The following is a 6,142-nucleotide window of genomic DNA, read 5'->3' as shown; positions in this document are numbered from 1 at the left end:
CTCTCGTCGCCCCAGTCTGGGGCACGGGTGGTCCTCCAGGCCCGCCCCTTGACGGGCCCAAATCATCGGTCGACATGCAGATTTTGTCTCTTCTCTCCAATTGGCGCCTGGCTCAAGCCAAAGCCAGCAAAACTGGAAAAACGAGTTTCTGCAGTCAGTCAATTTGCATATGAATGCCCAATCAACAGATTTTTTTTTTTTTTTTTAAACTCGTTGCCAATCTTTCCAATTCTTTGTCAAATCACAAACGCCAGAGGTCACCTTGCACACATCAAGGATCACTCTGCGCCAATGCTCTTAGCCAAAAGGCCTAGAGCCACGGCACCGTTCCTGGAAGTACTGCAATACCAGGTTCGTGTCATGGAGGTGGATGGGTCAGGCCCCCCACACACCTCCTATTTCCAAAAAGCATAGGAGAATCACCTTCCTGATCCAGGGAGAACCACGTTGGGGTCATGGTTACTCCCCTGTCAGGTCAGTTACGCATGATCTAGCCAATGAATGCCCAATCAACAGATACTACACTTGATCTTAGCCAAAAGGCCAAGAAGCAATAGCCTTTGCACAGCAATGCATGAAAAGAGGCAGCACTCTCTTTCAGGCAAAGCCTCAGGTGAGACACCATAAGTATAATCGCGAGTTGATAAATAATTAAAGTGTGGGAAGCGATTTGGATCCAGACTGGGACCTCTATATTTCTGAAATGGTCCCACCAAGGCGGTGATCTCAAGAATGTTTTTCCCTATCTCAGTGATTTTCTGTTCTAGAGTATAGAAGTGTTTTTGTGAGATAATTACAGTTTTTAGCAGAGCGGTGAGATGTTCAGGTAGAGAGGAAATTGCATAGTCAAAATGCATAACATAATCCTGCAGGTTTGTAATGTTTTCCTTCACAGTGAGGTGGACAGTGGAGGGTTCAGGAATGGGGACAATCCGTTCCTGGCCCACTTGAACTGATGCATCAGGTTTGAAGCAAAAACTGTCACCTTACCGGACACCGGAAGTGTCCATGTTGGTAGTGAGGTGCACTGGTGGTGACACAATATGTCCCACCCCCTATGTATGCTACCTGTGGAGGGACATGGTTTTGTGCCATTACCTCCATGGTGCAGTTAATAGGCTGTGCGCCAGCAGCTTTAAACCCACACTGTGACTTTGAATGGGCACTCAAGTACTGGGGACACAGTATTACATGTGCACCCCGGCTCTGGCACCCGGAGAGGTCAGTACCCGTTACAGCGTGCTCCCACTTTATGACATAGGGTGGGACCGCTCCGAAACGAATGTGTGCACTTCCCTGAATAACTCCAATGTTCTCCACCCGGTATACCGGTGCGGGTCGGGCTGTCCCACTCATGATCAGCATCCTTAATACTATTCCCATAAGTGTGGTTAGATTTCACAGTCTCCTGGGACAGGGTAGGCTTCAGAGGCTAGGCGTAGCTTGCACGGGCTTAGCGAATTACTGTACAGGTGGAGGGCTGCGAGGTGCTTGTTCCTGATCCAAGAGGGACTAAACCTCGTTTTAAATCCTTCAGGTTGTTGCGGCCCATGCCCCATATAGTACACGCACCTCGTTCTGTGCAGCCTGGTCAGAAGCGTTTCTATCCGCCCGTATGAGTGCATTCACTGTCTGTGCATGTTTTTCCAGCACAGCCACGATTTCCTTTAAATGGACAGTCATAGCCTGGTCCTCGTGTAGTTCTGATCCTACTACAATGTTCTCCTGTTTCAGGATTTTTCTGAATTGGGTCTTTATACTGTTTATCTGTGTTTTCAGTTCTATGTCATCTAGGCTATTTATTACAGAGGATGCTGTATTGTAGGTAGTGAAAATGTCGTTTATGATTCCCCTTCTAGGTCTCCGAGCCCATGGTGTCCCTAGCGTTTAGGGTGTATAGGTCTGTTTTGTCTACATTTCCAAAGTCTAACTCAAAATTTCTTGAACATGTCTCTAAGTAGGGCCTGGTATAGTAGCTCTGTTTCCTTCAGACACCATGCAGGCAGGTGTACCTCGGTAAGGCTTAATATTACTGAAGCTACTGCATAATGTACCCCGATATAACACCTTTTCGGTCGGTACCAATACTAATCCATTTCCAGGTCCCTTGGTGGTAGTGGGGTTGTGGACAGGGTGTTAATGTGTGCTCTTAGTTCGGTGGCGTTAATTGGGAGTGGGGAGTGTGGGACCGCGCACCCATGCAGGCTCGAATCCCACCCCATCCCTTCCCCTTCATCTTGCCATTGCCTGGCGAAGGCGATCGATATGCCTGCGGGACAAATACTCTCTGATCCCCACATGCAAACGTAAATTCCTTGTTCGGATTCCCACCATTTGTCCCAACACACTTTTACTCCTCCCCGTGTCCCCGTGATGGTGCGGTACGTATCATTAATGAGTCTTTCCCAGTCCGATTCCTGGTCCCATGCGTCCTTGTTGAGTTTTCTGAGCCACCACCATCTTCCCAGGGGAATGTTCCCTTTGCAAGTCAAACACACACGTTTTCCCTGTGTAACACTGACTCGGGCAGCGATGATCCGTATCTGGAGGCATGGAGCTGAGGCCTCCCCGTAGGTAAAGCCTTCCTGGCTGGAGTAGGGATAGAATTATATCCCAGCCACCCTGGCCACCTTCCCTCGTGGGCGTAAACGGCGAGTTCTTCCACGTCTCGGGGCCACCCCCGGCGGTTACGATCGGTGCTCTCCCTCCTGAACACCCGTAAATGAGGGATTCTTCCCCATCTCCTCGGTCGCTGCTGTTCATCCTCATCAGGGCGAGCAGGAACAGGATCCTTCTCATGCTGACCTTTTTCCTGTAGGGGCAAATAAAACAAATTGTCCAGCCCTTAGAAAGTTCTCTGGCTTGACAAAGGTGACAGAGTTCCAATTTGGGCTCATTGTCTTTAATTGACTGGCTGTCTTATTCAGTTCCTTGTGGACTGATTGCTTTTAACTTTTATCTCAGTCGTTCTGTTATCTTACCAGTGCTTCCTTAATAGCTATACTGATCGATACTTCTTACTCCCAGGTGTTACCCGACCTGTGCTCCTTTTAACCGCTGCACAGGTAGATTCTTTTCCTTAAACCCAGTTAACTAATACATATATACTTATTACACAGATAAATCTTACACTATTCTAAACTTATTCACTAAACATACTTAAATTCATATTGCTAAACATCCTTAAATTCACATCACTATATATGTACATCTGCCACCCGTCTCCGGGTGGCCAGGTTAATTCCTGCCTTCTCTCTTTCTTCTTCTCCCGCTGGGTGTCCAGTGAGGTAGGTGATGGGTCGGTCTGCACCGCCTAACCCTAAGTACCCTGACCAGATGTGAGTTTGAGTCCCACACTATCGGGGGGAACGTCCCCTCCGGTGCTGCAGCACACCGCTCCTTTGGGTGAGGCTGCCTGGTTCGTTATTTCCCCAAGGGGTTGTTCTGCCTGGTCACTTAGCGGTGGACCAGCCACCATCTCTTCTGGGGGTCCCTCGTTGCCCAAGGCTACCGGCTGGGTGTCCCTACTCACGGGCTGGTCTCTGACCTTGGGTGCCCTTTTGCGGCTGAACCACTTAAATTGGAGTGCTGGTGACCACGGTGTCTTTGGCCGTGGTATGCGGAGAGTCCTTCTTAAGGCTCTGGCTGCTGGAAGTGCGTCCGAATCCCAAATGATTGGGGGGATAGCTCCTCTAGTAACACAATCCACCGCCCCTCTAGGTGCAGTCTGTGCGTCTGCCACATCCCCTGTGGGATTTCCACAGTCGGGGGCTGTTGGCTGGGGGTCCCTGTCTTTAGTGCGGTTTACAGCTTTTGGCTGTCCCTTATGTTTAGCTGCTGCCCCTGGGTTGAAAAGTTTTCACTGATTTATGTGGAACCACTTTGTTCGGCGGGGCAATTTTATGGCATAGACCATGGGGCTTGCCTTGTCGACAATGTGGTACAGTCCCATGTACAGTGTCTCAAAGACCCCTACTCTAGCGTAGTTTCTCACCATAATCTGGTCACCTATCTCCCACTCATGGTGCTTGCAGGGCTCTAGCAGCAGTCGGTTGTTCCGATGCTGTTTTCCCATGTTGTTAGCAGCCTGCCAGTGAATCTGTTTAAGGTGTTCAAACAGATTCCTGACAAAGCTGTCCCGGTTCGCTTCCCTAAGCTGACCTTCCGTGAGTCCCGGGGCTAACATGGCTCAGCCGGACATGAGCTCGTACAGGGAGCACCCCGTGCTGTTTGACTGGCTAGCCCTGATCCCCATGAGGACCAGTGGTAGGATCTCTACCCACCCTTTGGGTGAGTCCCCCATCTCTTTGCGCAGCCTTTCTTTGATGGTGCGGTTTAAACGCTCCACAGGCCCGGATGACTGAGGGTTGTGGGTGACATGCCATTTTCCTTTGATGTCAAGTACCTTAAGGGTCTCCTGCATCACCCTGCCCGGTGAAGTGACTTCCTTGGTCGGACTCCACGTATTGTGGTAGTCCCCATCGAGAGAACACTTCCATGACTCGGATCCTAGCTGTTCCCAGGGCAGTGGCTGTTCAGCATGGGAAGGCTTCCAACCATTTAGTGAATACATCCACCAAGACTAAGCAGCACTTGTAACCTCCCTGGCCAGTGGGTAGGGGCCAGATATCGATTTGGATCAACTGCCAGGGTCCCTCTACCCTCCTGATATGTCCCATAGACACCTTTCTTTTCTGGGGGGTCGGGGTTGTTGGCCGCGCACACCAGACAGCTAGCGCAGAACTCGCAGACGTGTTCCGAGTCCTGGCCACCACCCTGCCTGTTCCACTCATTGCCAAGTGGTCTCAGGTCCGGGGTGTCCTGCTCCTGGACCCTCGTGGACCAGCTGGAGGAATTCTCTCCAGTGTTGTTGCAGTACCACCCATTGCTCCTCCCTAAACAGCATGCCTTCTTTAGTGGCAATTGCTGCGGTGCCGTACGGGCCGTCTATCTTTTTCCTTTTTGCTAGTGTGTTCAGGACAGTTTTGAGGACGGGGTCTTGGGTCCGGACCATTTCTAGGTCTGGGGGCAAAGCTATCCCTGCCTTCCCTGCCCGACTGCTGCTATAGATCCTGGGTTGTACGGATTCCAGAGCCCCCTGCTTGGCCAACATGTCAGCATGCTGGTTTCCCTCGCTACGGGATTCTATGGTGGAATGTGCCTTCACCTTATGTATGTCGATATTCTCTTCCTCCCCTACAGCTTTCATGATCTTTTTCAGTAGGGACTTAATTGCCAGAGGTCTCCTGTCTGTGGATGTGTATCCGCGGCGGGACCAAATAGCCAGGTACTCTGTACACGAATTGCATGTGAACATACTGTCCGAACAAATCATGTATGGGATAGGGAATTCTTCAGGATGTGTGACTACTTACAACACCGCTGACAGTTCAGCGTGCTAGGCGCTCATAGTACTGGGGAGTTTAATCGCCAGGGCAATGCCTGCCTCGGGGTCATAAACTCCGCAGCCTGAGAGTCGTTCACCCGCAGATACCGTGCTTGAACCGTCCACATAGATCTCTCGGCCTGTTGGGTGTGACCCAGCCCGAAAGCCTATGTTAATTTCCCATACCCCTTCTACGGAACACCGGTGGGCTGTCCCTGGATAAATCATGTTGGCTGCGAGTCTTGGCTCGCAGAAACCCTTTACCCTTAGGTCCATTTGAGAAAGGAGCAGGGTCCAGTCCTTGAGTCTCCCATCCAGGAGCATTTGGGTGGGCGTATGATGGGTAAGGAATGTGATAGGGGACCCCCCCCCACTCCCTGTGAAGATCAGTGATCTTTTCACAGCCCAGTGAGTGGCTAGGAGGTGCTGTTCACAGTTGGCGTATCCCTTCTCCACATCTGAGAGTATCCTGCAGGAGTAGAGCACTGGTCTCAGCCGGCCGTGCTGCTCTTAGAGGAGTACTGCACTCAGGCTGTCCCCACTGGCTATTTCCAGGAAAAACTCTCGACCCCCATCTATGGCCCCTAGAGCTGACGCAGTCTGCAGGTCTTTCTTGAATTGGATAAATACTGCCTCGCAACCTTTGTCCCAGTCCCACTCCACTCCGTTGTGTAGGAGTCGGAGCAGAGGGGCTGCTGTGGCTGCATAATCCTCAATGAAGTCTCTGCAGTACCCGGTTAGCCCTAGAAAAGATCT

At 51.0% G+C, this 6,142-nt stretch overlaps 1 pseudogene; it reads right to left on the bottom strand.

Moving 5' to 3' along the window:
- Positions 1-314: 314 nt before the first annotated feature.
- LOC139260484 (U2 spliceosomal RNA) lies at positions 315-555 on the bottom strand (annotated as a pseudogene).
- Between the last annotated feature and the right edge of the window lie 5,587 nt (positions 556-6,142).

Source organism: Pristiophorus japonicus, chromosome 3 (genome assembly GCF_044704955.1).
Source record: "Pristiophorus japonicus isolate sPriJap1 chromosome 3, sPriJap1.hap1, whole genome shotgun sequence".
Taxonomy (NCBI): domain Eukaryota; kingdom Metazoa; phylum Chordata; class Chondrichthyes; family Pristiophoridae; genus Pristiophorus; species Pristiophorus japonicus.
This window is presented reverse-complemented; position numbering and strand designations above follow the sequence as displayed.